Genomic DNA, 14,066 nt, shown 5'->3' on the forward strand with positions numbered 1-14,066 from the left:
ATCACGCCTGCAGCTTCTCGTTCTTACTATATATGCCGGTTTATTTCAATATACGCCAAACAATGTCTGTCCTGTCATTAGTGCTGTGTACATGACAATCTTGCGGGTGAACCAATTGGCCCAATTCCGTAGACTTATGCGTTTCGCATTATTATGACTCTGTAACAGGGTAGCTTTACGTGAATTTTATTTCTTTTTTTTTCACAGGAAGCAAACTGTACGGGGAAGGAAATCGTGTCAACTGGTGGACGAACTACACCCGAAGGAAGTTTGACGAGAAAGCCAATTGCTTCGTGAAGCAGTACGGAAGTCTACTCGACCCTTCGACCAACACGTCGGTGCGACTTCCTGTCAGAGCTTGGGGTTGGGTCAACGCGGCGTTTCCATGCATAGAGTTAGTTTGTCATTGGACAACCCCTTGGTTATTGTCTCAACCTGCTATATTTCTAAGGGGTGATGTTGAGGGGAGGAATGCATAGAGTTAGTTTGTCATTGGACAACCCCTTGGTTATTGTCTCAACCTGCCATATTTCTAAGGGGTGATGTTGAGGGGAGGAGATTAAAATTATTTTTAGGTATAAACATAAACTACAGGTTTAATGACAGCCCCGACAGCTACGTACATCCGGAAGGGCCACATGGCTGGCCTGTCTAAACGAAGAAGGAACAGAAAAAGCGCAGGCGTAAGAAGCCCAGCAGAAGACAGAGAAATAAGGAAAGAGAGGATTGGAAAGACAAAAATGAGGTGGAATTGAGCTACGCGGCATTTAACAGCCGAATACTCTTGAAGCTCTTATGCAAATCGCACTTGGATGTGACATTATAGAGAGCCAATTTTTGTGAACCCTTCTTGTTTACTAATGATGTTGCGAACTTGTACCAGGCTTTTGCGGATCAGAGAGAAACATTGCTGCACTGTTGGTGATTTGGTGGGAAAGTCACTAAAATTATTCGGCTTTCAGTCACCTTGATGAAAACTTTGCCTTCGGGAGTCATATCGACTTCTTATAGTTACCTTTTTAGTGACGTAAATAGCCAGTAAATAGTCCTTGCAAAATTCCTCAGAGGACATTGGCTAAGTTTAATGCCTGGCCTTAACTTTATGCGAAGGGCGCCTATTGCCAATAATCTTTGTTTCGGGAGCTTATTAGGGAACATCTGGGAGCATGAAAACTGCTTCTCTAGGCAAATCTGATCTGATATCGCTTTTAAAAAATCGTGCATTATATGTTTCTTTTCGTTTATGCTTTTTGCCTTCCGGCCATTCACTCTCCACCCTGGGAGGTAACTTTATGTTAGATAACTGAGAAAAGGATAAGCGAGACTCTAGGAACAATTAAAACACAAAATATGCAGCAAATCCAACGTGCCCTGTTGGAATCTATATACAGCGAAGCTTACGAGACACTTCTCACGTGCACCTTCTCACCTGGCTCAAGGATGCCCTGAACGAGAAGCTCTGCATTGTAATGCACCTTTGAAACACAACCAGCGTTATAGCGTTTGAAAGAGGCAAGCTGGCTTTCTGTGCCATTCGTTTGGGATACCCGACCTCCCCTTGGAGGCTCAGATGCGACCATCCACGCGGTTGCCAGGCGGCGCAACGCATGCTCAACGTGAGGCCATCTCCTCCGGTGCCCTCTCTCCCGTCTCATCGCTGCTCTCCGCGTCGCGGCCCCCTCGCCCTTTCCACCAGCGACCAGCAACCCCCAGGCTCAGGCCGTGGCTCAGGCCCCTCTACCTATCACTGCTGCGGGAGAGGTAGTGTGAGCCATCGCTCCTAGATGGCGCTGCCGTCCAGTAGCCGAGTGTAAGCTATTCGGCGAGACAGCAGCAGCAAGCGGCAGCCAATGACAGCAAGAGAGGCGGAGATGGGTTCGCGAGTGAAGCTTCGCTTTAAAATACGCAATTCCGAGCAATTCATTATTATCACTGTAACTTAACGATTTATTACTTAAAATGGGGTGTCCTGGGTCGCGACCTGGTGAATCTACTTTTTTTTAATTTCCCAACACTGCAATCCGGTATTATATCGTTTTTCTGCTCAATAAAGCAGGCCTCTTATTCCTGAGCAGTAATGAAAAAGAAAGGTTTGACAGAAAAACCTGTATGAATATGTAGCGGTCTCACGGTCGAACAGCAGCAGCCAGACACCCTTTCCCCTTTTTGAGTCGATAAAATGTTATCGCGGAGTGTGCGGGAAAGGGAAGTGGTGCGAGGATGTGCAACCGAGCCGTAGAGGCTGGACAAACACAAAAATAAAGTCAGTTATTGCTTGTTCTTCAGGGACGCATCATTCGCTTCTTTCTGCTGATTTGCACCCGCGCTCGCGTTCCGCACTACAAATACAATATCTTTTGAAGTAGAACGTTCCATGTCCAGCTCGTTGCAAGCCAGCTGGAGCATATATCAACAGCATTTCCTCATCTTTGGAGTTATTCGACTATGCATAAAACGAAGTGTGCCTGATGTGCATTCGTGTGCGCAGCTTGTACGCTTGGCGCGCTCCCCTGCGAACACCCAATGCGAATTTCAGCGCAAAGGCTGAATGAGGTGTGTTGCGTACAAGCAGTAAGCTTGCACTTCTGTCTCTATATTTGAAAAAATTTATCGCCATAATCAATAGCGAATAAAGAACTGCTCTCTGACCTCCGGTATCATCGTCATGAAGAACACGTTCAGCGCAATTATGGGTTCATGCCTTAAATGAATTAAGGTAGCGCTTACCAGATTGCCGAAGTCGTCACGCTAATCAATGTATGGCGCGCTTGAAAGCGTAAATGGAGAAAAATAATAATATTTTGTGTACTTTTATTTTGTTTCCATGGCACCCTTACTGCCCTCACCCCGTGGATTCTTGCAAGGTCTCTTGGGCCCGGAGGGCATATGTTTAAGCTGTCTTGAAACGCAGTTACTAAAAACTTCCTCCTCAAAGGTACAAATCGAGAACTTCAGAACCCAGGCCACAATTTTTCATTTTCGCATATTTTCATTCTCTTTAAGACGCAGCCATTCACACTAGTATATTTATGACATGCTTCTGTACGTCGCTCGCAGGTCGACGGACAGCTTGACGAGAATATCGCCGACAACGGCGGTGCCCGCGTAGCGTATCACGTGAGTACCGGGTATATCCCAATTCAGTTGTTTTTTGGGTGCTGTAAAGATTGTTTAGAGCGCCCGTCTCTTAGGCGCCCGTCTCGCCGGCGAGCGTCGGCTTCCCTCGTAACCGTGGGAACGAGCACAGCGAGCGATGAAAGACGGCGATAGCGAAGAAAGGCGAGCATGAAAGCGGAGGAGGAGGGTGCAGCGGAACCATGAGGCAGAAAGCAGAGCAGGGGGCATGGCGAAAGCGTGAGAAGAAAAGCGCAGCGCCGCGCAAGACGGGCTCTGCGGCGACGATGGCTACGAGATGGCGCCAGAGTACAGCGTGCGTCGTCTGTTCACCGATGACGCCACCGATACCTGTATGGAAACAAAGCGCTGCATGAGCGGAGGTCTGTCTGCGGCGGCTGCCGTGAATCGCGCCCACGCGTCACCTAAGCGCTGCCTCTCGCAATCTTCCGATTAGCGAGGCAGTCGCTCCACACTTCGCTCCGTTTGCGACGTGCCGCACGAGACAGATTGTGCGAACCAGCCAATATATCGCGAATTCAAAACACGTACAGAGCTGCGCTCAAATTTCGCACTAGGGAGTATAGGCGCCGTTGGTGAATTTTCTTTTTGCAAGATCTGCCGGATTTCAACTATGACGAAGGAGGCGTTTATAATGTCATGGCATGCACAACGGGGTCCACTGTTAAAAGGAGCACCTGAGTTCGAGGTTCTCACTTTGCTGGCATTCTATAGCTGCGACGGCAGAGCTAAAGTTGCTTCAATGGCCCGACACGCGTGGACATAGAAGTGTGGCAACGCCACCAAAATGAATTATCTGCCGCAAAGAGTTGCGATTGTGCACTTGCCGGAGGGACAACTTCGCGCGCGCTCTGCATTCACGTGCTCCCTTTAACAGTGGACAGCACTGTACCTTTTCAATGAAAAAAAAAGCCTTCTCAAATACAGTTTTCCCGAGTTCGTGAGTATTTTATGTTACTGCTAACGGGGCGTAGGAAGCGAAAGAGCGGGGAGCGTGACAAAGTTTGTGAAACGTCTCTATTGTGTTTAGGCAGTAGCTGTAACTTGACGACTTCCAGAAACTTGAGAAGAAGCTACGGGCTGCAGGGCAAGTGATGCAAGGCCAAATAAATATGCAGGTCCAACGCATATTTTGGAATCTATGTGAAGCTGAGTTTTAGTGAATTGTTTAATTAAATGCTTTACAACAAACGACAATTTTCTTCACTTTCAACCTGTGCAACGGAAGGCGTATGTTTCTTACCATAAATGTGTCTCTTGAAACTGTATACACTCACAGATTGTGTATGTTTACCCACCATAAAGGTGGATAAACATACTTCCTTGCCGTCCATTTTTGTTTTAATGTTTATGCGATAGTAAGCTATGTTTAAATGCAAACTCCAAATCATGCTGATGCACATGTGAGACGTATATGCAAGGACGAAGGCGATGCATGATGCCTGCAAAGGATATAATGGAGATTAGACGTGTACGCACAGAAAAGTGTGAGACGTATCAAGCAACATTCAAGGATTCCGTATTAATTTGCACCACCTGGGGCGCTTTAACGTGCACCCAGCGCACAGCACACGGACATTTTTGCATTTCGCCCCCTATCTAAAGGGGGCCCCGCCGCTGCCTGGATTTCATCCCGCGACTTCGTGCTTAACAGCGTAACGCCAAAGCCACTAAGCAGCCACGACGGGGGCAGACAAAGAAAGCTTCACTTTAATAGTAGCGGTAACGCACATAAAGGCTGCATGAGAAACCTACAAAGAGTAGGCGAGGCTAGCTGACAGTCTAGTTGGACTATCGTTCTTATTTTCGCAAATATTAAAAGAAAGAAAGCAGCGCAAGAAATATACCCGCGCATGATCAGAAACTGATTTTTTTTCGCTGTTTTTACAACACGCATTCATGCCAACTAAGGTTTAACGCCTGCGACTTCTTTGTATCATGGCCAGAACTGCGGCGACATGAGATGCGGACCTCTCTCGGTGGGCGTCCGAGCGGTACTGCGTAACTGAATGGGAATTGCAGCTGAAGAAGAAACTAATCTCTCCAGGAAGTAAAAAATGCACAGTTACCTATAAGGATTCGATTGATATGTGAAAGAAATTAACCTGGGAACACCTCCTAAAAGATCGACCTTTGGGGGTAATAAGTCTATAAGCTCTACAGAGCTTAAACTTTCTGCGAATGTTCCCAAATGGATCGTTTTCATCGGGAGCTGTTCGACAATGGTGAAACTTGCAAATCGAATCGCATGCGGAAATTTGAGAAAAACGACCTGCGAATATTGAGTCGAATGTCAAATAATTTCTCTTTTGTGGACGTAGTGGTGACGAATAAAAAAGAAGAACGCCGACCAAGAACTGAAAAACAACTTGTGAGAAAGAAAAACGCCTCAAATATGTTTTCAATCCCACACGGGAGCCTTGTTCACAATCTGTTATGCAGGAGCCGAAAAGTACCTTTAAGTGTTCCGCTAAATGTCTTTTTTTTTTATTCTTGTCCAGCGTTTTCTTTTATTCATTATGCCTCTCGGGATTCCATCAAACCCTGGATATCATTTAAAGTGAAATATAAAGTTTGCATGGAATATGTATCTGGTAAAAAAAGAGTTAGGGAGATATATATTTATTGTCGCATGTATGTAACGCCTTTCACAACTGGATTCCAAGTCGACAATTTTTTTTTCAGACACACCTAAAGCTCATGGAGGGCAGACCCCACGTCGTGTTGCCGAGCCTTGAGAACTTTACATCTGACCAGATTTTCTTCCTGTCGTACGCCGCTGTAAGTGCCTTGTGGAACTTAGTGTCTGTGGTTAATAATTCGTACTTCAATCAATCAATCAATCAGGAAATCTGATTGATAAAAATGATATTTATTTTTTCCCTGTATGTAGAGATGTCCAACTTCAAGTGCATCGTATGCTTCTCTCCCAAGTGTCTGCTCGGCGGCGATCCATTTTTATCTCATAACTTGTTCGCAGGCAACTATAATATACCTTACCAATAAATCATTTGCAATGCCATCAGCATGACATTTTCGAAGCTGTATACCGACCTTTATATTGCTATAATAACATATAAAGATATTTAATAAAATGTATTAATACAATGTCCCTACTCGGCACATGTCTACTTTATTTTGTCATTTTTTATATCTTTTCATGCAGTACTTTTCACCGAAAGTATGGTTCCTGGTTTCCTTGTTGTGGCTGTTTTTTTTTTTTTTCTTGGTAAATGTGGCAACCCTGATTGACAGCATTCTGCAGCTGTGCGTATCGAGATTCCTGTGTATTAACCGGACTGTTGCGGCACCAGCGTAGATAACAATTTCATGTTCGGAATGTCTTGTGGACTGCGTACCAGAAGAATAAAACCAATATTGAACAGCAAGGGCGAAACAACGGAGCTTTGTGGCCCCCCACCGTTCGGCGTAAATGACACATGGCATCCGTCCACGCCTACAGGAAGGAAATGTCCTCGAACACAAAGATGAGTGCACCACGTGGTACAGGCCAAGCTGTCCCATGTTGTAGATCATCATATCATGTTATCGTACGTCTTGGCTCTACACCCTAAAAAATGTTTACACCCTCTGGGGCGTATCTTGTCGCCAAACAATAATCGTCATTTTGTTTTGCATGCGTTTTCTTTCATGAAAACTCTGCAGCTCTCTACCTTCCTGCCAAGAATGCGACGTCAATCTGATATCGCGCATGACGTTCGTTACCTGGATGTGCGTGGCTCGAACCGTTAAGGAAAGTAAATGCGCGCAAGATAGACGACGATTATTGTTTGAGGACAAGATAAGCCACAACAGATGCAAACTTTTATTGCGATAGCAATTATATGGACGCTCCAGGCGCATTTCTGCCGTCGCCATCGCCTTGAGGTTCCGTGTAAAGTATAAGGGCGACAAAATCGTCGCCGCCCGCCGTAAGCTGTATGTGTGAGTGAAAGAGTGCGAAGTTGAGCCAGTGATGGCGACTCAAACTCGCGCACGCACGGGAGGAAAGCGGGAAGGAAGCGCGCCGTGTTCCGTCGCGGGCAAGGCTACGGGGGGAAGGGGGAGAGTAGTGAGGGGAGGGCGCGTTCTATTCCCGGCGTTCCGGGTGGTCGCCTGGGTCTTTGTATCTTGAGAGCCATCTGCGACGGCGACATAGGCCACTATGGGCTGCGTTTTCGCGGCTTAGTTCATGTTTATGCGACAGGCAGCACGAAGGTCAATTCGATCGCTACTGCTGCCGCGCTTCCTCACTCCAGCGTTTTGACAGCGAGTTTCCGCGGTCATCGAGTGAGATGTCTCATGTCTCATGCGCCGAGACGGCGCTTCGCCACCCGGGGGTCCTGTTACGGAAGGATGAAAGAAGAGAGAGGAAGAAGATCGGAGACGCTGGCTGCTGCGTGTTGTTGGTGGTCAGCCATCTTATGTAGTCTGACCCATTTTGTATATATATTGTAAGTGCAATCTTCTATACTCCCAACATCCCCGAAACAGTATGCATAGATGCACCGGCCAATTAGATTCGCTTACTTACCTGACGTCAAGCGGTTCCGTGTGCTTGAAGCAACTATTTTGGGCGTACCGATAGGTCGTTGTGTCACTGGCTTCAGCGTCGAATCATGCCACTTGTCACGGGATGTGACCTGCACGCCGCGTAGCGCCGATATATGTTAACTTTGAATTGCAGTTTCGTTGTATTACACAAGGTCTCCCGACACGTAGCAGTTGCATGTAGCAGCGGCATGTTGCGTGTGGCTGGACCTGGTTAAGTCGAGCAGGCCAGGTGACTGCTGTTCACCGACCCGTATCAAAGTGGCTGCCAATAAATCATCATCATCATCATCATCAACAACAACAGCACCGTATCATGCCACGGGTCAAGTGGTGTGACATGTGGGCCGCGTAGTCTCTAATACCTGTAATTATTCTTCGATGCACTTGGTGGCGCCTCCTCGCAAGGTACGAACCGCTGCTGAAGAAGCTAGTCGTAGAATGAACGAATGAAACCACATTTATTCCACATAAGAATGCGCCGAGGGCGGTGCGGTGGAAAGGAAGGGGGTATTATTGCAAAAGGGGAAGGGTGAGGCTGCCTCCGTTTCATCAACGAACGTCCTGGAGGCAGCTAAGTTGGGGCCGCACGACTCTTGTGGCTGTCGCGGAGCCCATCGCCGACCGGTGGCGCCGCTGTGCAGGGAGTAGCACAAGCCGCAGCTCGCCGTCGATGCCGGGCGGACAGTTCAGTTCGTTCTCACGAAAATGACCCAAAGAGCCTTCGCCTCGGAGAACCTCTAGTGCGTGGTGCCAAAAATAGAGCTCCTATGGAACCGCTCCTCCAGTTTACGCTGTGACTATGCTGCGTGTTCCGTGTAAGCATGTGACATTTTTCCTAGACCAGTTTGCACTTCGAATTTCAAACCCAACACCGGTTCCAAGCCCGGAAACCATAACTCTTTTCCAGACGCCTTCTGCTACCTCACGTTGGTCGTTCCCCCAAGCGCTCTGTGTTTCCTTTCGCTTTCAACTCTTTTGTAGCTGCTTTTCTGTGTAATCCTTGCACTCGTTTATCCATATTCTGAGGTATTTGTATTCATCAACCCTGGGCATACTGTTTCCGTGCACTGTTTCCGTGCCATTTCCGGGCACATTAAATATATTACCGATTGATTGATTGATTGATTGATTGATTGATTGATTGATTGATTGATTGATTGATTGATTGATTGATTGATTGATTGATTGATTGATTGATTGATTGCGCGGGCCTTCTGCGAAGAAGAGGAACATTACTTTGGTGGAGACCCACCAGATCCTCGTGGCGTTCACGCACCGAGAAGACACAGGTTCGTGTTCGCGGGTGTTTCCAGTAGACACTCATTCGACACCTCGTTCGAAGCTGCGTCCACGTTCCTTCATTACCATCGTAATCAACAACAACAATTAACAACAACGGCAGCAGTGCACAGTACTAAGTTCTTCATCTACTCCCCCCTTAGCGCTCACGATATAATTTTGGCAACTTCCTTGTCCACCCGGCATATGTGACTATGCAACGTCTCCGGCTGCGTTTCATTTCTCGGTCATTCTTGGGATACTCCGAATCACGACCGCTTCTCTGTTTTGAGCATTATGTGCGGTCAAATTCGCCTCATCCTCTCTATGTCCACTTGCGTCAGCCTACAGAATGTCCATTTGTTTCTGCACGGAGCTGACGTATTGGATGCTCCTTATCTGGTGCAGCCCCATAACGAAAAGCAATGCATCAAGCTCAGGAACCGACCCCTGTAAATCTCAGAGACCAACTGTGGTGCTTAAGCGCATCTCCGGATGAAGCGGCACCTTCAGTACCTCCTCTTTTTCCGACACTTTACCCCATTCTAACTGTGTAGGGTAGCAAACCGGATGCGCCTCATGGTTGACATATCTGCCTTTCTCTTAGCTCTCTCCTGATCGACAGTATTCGTGTTTTAAAGACGCTCATAATTTCGTCCTCTGCTCACCGCTCACCGTTGAAGCTTCTTAGTCTTGACAGATTGAATCGATCAGCGTTTGCTTATTGCTCAATCACAGCTGCACCGTAGTTGCCTCAAAAGTGGTTATCTAACGTGTTCTCATGCATGGGATAAAAAATAAAAGCAAATTATTACATCCTTTGTCATTGTGTGTGAAAGTTGTTGCCGTACGTTTTTAATGCGAATAACTTTTCTCGGCTCATCAGACCAGTTTCCTTTCCTTGTATTTAACCGTTTTCATGGGCTGATCCCGAGGACAGTGCAGCCTAACACGGCGTCTCAAAGAGCCAGCTGTCACGAGGGGAGAATGTGGAGACTGCCACGTGACGCACGTGCCAGACGTCTCTAAGCGCTACTTTGGCGCGATATATAAGCCCACGGGTGACCGTGGCCCAATTCCACGTGACAACAATGACGTACAGGGGATATCCTCTGGACATCCACTGCCAGGCTATGGATATCCTAGAGGTGTGTCGAATACATCCTGTGGACGTCTGTGGCACGACTGTTTGGCCGCACTTACCGCGTCTTGCGGACATCCATATTGAATGTCCGCGAGCGACGTCATAGGGACATGCGGCGTGCGTTTTACGGACATATGCGAGGGCTTGTTGCACACTGTAACTGTTGCAATGTACGTCTGTCGCGTTCGCAGAAGTGCAGTACACTACTTTTTTTTTCTAGGCCTTCCGACAAGCACAAGTGGCTTGTTGAACAAACTCAAGTTTTCAAAGTAAACTGCGTCAGAAAATTCGTAAAGTACGACGTACTCACAAGCTGCAGACGCGATAGCTTCTGATTGTAATCCGAACATACGAGAAAACTCAATTCTGTTGCTAGAAAAACTCAAAGACAGCCTCGATCATGAAAGACAGATATTATACGTGTATGCTGAAAAAAAGGTCTATGTGCGATATCCTTGGGACATCCCTTGTAGGATATCCGAACAGAGTCCACGTGCGATACCCCAGGGGCGTCAGTGGTAGGACCTCAGAAACTGGACGTCCGACGGATGCCCTAGCTACTGATATCCGGAACGGTGTACGGACATTAGGACACGATTCAAGTGCCCTACGAATAAAGTGTTTTCACTGCGTGGTTAAAGCATCGGCCTGCTGTGCTGGGGTACAGCATTTCGATTCAACGATCGTTCACGCATTTCTTTATATCATTACTGGCGGACCTCACCAACTGGAGCTATTTAGCATAAATGTCGAGGTGTGCGTGTCACAGTGCGTACGAAATCACAACGTTGTAAGAGGTACGAGGTACAGGTCACTTCCATGAAGCGAATATCTTTCTGGAAGCGTTCGGCTATTCGCTTACACGAACAATCGTAATCGATGGTATCTGCACAATTTTTCTTACTGGAAGCTTCTATTGTGGAAAGGTTTCCCCGCCGCCTCCTTGTTACTGCTTGTCCGTTGAACTAGCAAACCATAAAGCAAATGGTCGGGTTGTGCTACAGTCATAGTAACAGATTAACAGCGCATGTGAAAACCGACGACCGAGAAAGTGACGCGTCGCATTCTTTGTGCTTTTTTTTCTTTTACGTGCGCTGTTGCTCCGTTGCCATCAGAAAACACAATGTGCACGTGCTTTACATGATGACTGCGCACTTCTCCTGTTTCAGAGTCAACGTTCCTTTCCGGAATATGGAAGAGTTCTCCGCCGCCTTCGGTTGCCCAAAAGGCTCCGCAATGCGACTTCCGGATGACGAGAGATGCGTGCTCTGGTGACGCAGTAAAGAGAAGCGCGCATTGAGATTGTCAAACTCTCCTTTTGGTCTTACTCGTATGATCGACTTACCTTTGCACACGCGTTACGAGGAGCCCCTTGCACACGTGGAGATGTTTCAACCGCTATGGCGTTTTTTCGTTGAGCGTGAAATGTTTCAGGCATTTTTTTTTTCAGAAACAACAGCATCCCTACACGAATATAGGCCTCTCGTAAATAGGCAAAACATGGACTCGTGGTTTTTTTTTTTTTACCCCGTTTTCGTACCAATTACGAGCTGCATGTGTGGGAATACGACCTCCCCTCAATTTTGAATAAATATAAAAACACGTGCAACTTAACCAAATCTACGACCACGACGTCATCTTGTATGTAATTGAGAAGTTGTGTTTGCTTTCCGCTCTTTCTTTTTTTATATAATGTTTTATACAACGCTGACTTTTGTATATGATGACTGTACATGTCGCCACTCTTGTCTTCCGTTTTTTTGAAATGTTTATTCATGTTTAGTTTTTTCTTTTTGAAGACGTACGCACTGTTCTTTTGTATTGTGATTTGCATTGTTCTTGTCCCAATTATTTTCCTATCTCGCATGCCCTTTCTCTGTGTCTGCCTTGTAGTGGCTACCTGGGCCCCTGTCAAACTGTTCATGCAGCTTTCAGCCAGAACTATCTGGTAAATACAATGAATTGAATTGAAAAGAAAATTAAATTGCGCAGAGTGTGCGTCCTTGGCAATAACGTCTGACTTTGCATTTCCCTGTAATTCGGCAGTGTCCAGGTAACCACTGCGAAGTGGTTCTGTGACCGTCCCTCGTCGCTCGTGTGTGCTTAGCGTTGATTTTATAGAGTATAATGGATTGCGCTGATTTAAGGTCTTTTTTGGTCTTCTCGAGAAACAAAGATAGATGTTGGATCCCTATGTGTTCAACGAGCCATGGGGGGGAGGGGGGGATAAAGTGGGAATTTTTATGTACCTTCATTTTTTTCAATTTACTACCCCGAAATATATGTAGTAAATGAATTAGCTTTCTGTGGGCCGTAGTTGAAACCTGAAATCTGAAAAGAAAGAGATACACTCCTGTGACTTTTGCGTTCTCTTAGCTCAATTACTTATTTATTTCCGATACCTTACAGGCTCCAAAGTATGGCATAGTAAATGACAAAAAAGGGGGCAAACATATAGAAAGAAAGCTGAATAAAAAAAAATCTGCCGATCCCCGCACTATGGGAATCGACGTAAGCGAAGCTTTTATGCTGTTTGCTTTGATGGACACTAATTAGTAGTGACATTGGCGGTGAATGTGTAATTTTTTCAGCGTTTAGTCCGATATGAGAGTGGTGAGTTGATGTTAAACGTTACCTTACGTGCACCACTGCTGTTTGTCTACGCAGTCCACAGAACACACAGGTAGACGTGTTTGCTTGAGGCGTTCTTGTGCGTCATTGTTCATAATCTCTGAGAGGGTTTAGCATTGTCATTGCTCCTTCTACATACGTCGCTAGCACGCTGTTGAGACGCCAGCTGCAAGCGTTCTCTTCAGGCTGTAGACGATTGTACAGGCTGTACACGATTACTGCCCAGCACGCGACCTCCACAGCCCGGCACCTGTATTTTTGTCACATGGGAAAGCAAGCACAGCACGTGCCATACGCACAAACTGTGAAACGCTGCCATGGCGGCCGGACTGCGCGGAGGTGAGCGCCATCTGGTGGTGTTGCAAGAAACCCAGCGGCGCGCACGAGCAAGACCCCAGCAGCAGCGCCCAGAAACTTGGGAGAAGAGGCAAAGAAGCCTTGGCTTCAATAAATAACTAAATGTATATTTGTACAAACCAGCTGAAATAATGCAACAGGACATACAAATAATATTCGCGATGCCCGCGACCTATAGGTGGCGCGCGTGGTAAACCAAGATGGCTGTCCGGAGGAGGATTGCGAGCGCAGCACAAGGCAGAGAAACGTGTTGTGTAGCACGGTGTGACAGCTTTGCGGCACCCCGTCACTTTTAGTACTTGACATATTGAGCCACATGTAAGCGGAACTGCTATCATATAGCTAATTAAAGATGAATAGGTACGAATTAAATCCATGTTAATGCATTTTCTGTGGCGTTATGTAGATTGGTCCACTCGCGTACATGACAGTGCCACGGGAGAATTTTAAGGGGAGGGGTGGAAACGCCCCATTACATTCCTTAACTGATGCTTTATCACTGGAACAGAAAAAAAATAAGGGAAAGAAGCTGTCAGCTGTTATGTGGGATAAGTATTGCCATTTTATCTCTCTACTATTCGTGGCGTTTTTTAAGCATGAAGCAGTCATTCAAACACTTAAATATGCTCAACTTTATGAGCACTGCATACGCAGGTAAGGAAATTCATTCGCCCATGTTTGTAGTAATCTTCAATATTTGAACTATCAATATTTTATACATACTTCATTTTTGCACATTTCCTTCTGGGCCAATGTATCGCAATGCATGTGCGATGTGAATAATATTAATAAATACACCGGACTATGTTGCAAGACATATTGTTTGTGACATATTGTTTGTGACATATTGTTTCGACTTCTTGCAAGGTTACTAGGAAAAACATGTTTTTCAGCCTAATTTATGCAGTGTTTCATATGTCGCGTAAACTTGAAACCGCTCATCATACAGTAACACAGAAAAGCCTAA

The 14,066-nt window shown here is 46.3% G+C and overlaps 1 long non-coding RNA gene across 2 annotated transcripts; it reads left to right on the forward strand.

Moving 5' to 3' along the window:
* The first annotated feature begins 69 nt into the window (after nt 1-69).
* Nucleotides 70-12,319, forward strand: LOC140213580 (uncharacterized). Of its 2 annotated transcripts, none has more exons than XR_011890459.1 (4): nt 70-338; nt 3,058-3,117; nt 5,821-5,916; nt 11,281-12,319. It is a non-coding gene; the product is annotated as an uncharacterized lncRNA (long non-coding RNA). The 2 variants fall into 2 exon arrangements; XR_011890460.1 differs by lacking the exon at nt 11,281-12,319 and adding an exon at nt 6,029-6,661.
* Nucleotides 12,320-14,066: the final 1,747 nt, after the last annotated feature.

The sequence above is a fragment of the Dermacentor andersoni genome, chromosome 10 (genome assembly GCF_023375885.2).
Source record: "Dermacentor andersoni chromosome 10, qqDerAnde1_hic_scaffold, whole genome shotgun sequence".
NCBI classification, from domain to species: Eukaryota; Metazoa; Arthropoda; class Arachnida; order Ixodida; family Ixodidae; genus Dermacentor; species Dermacentor andersoni.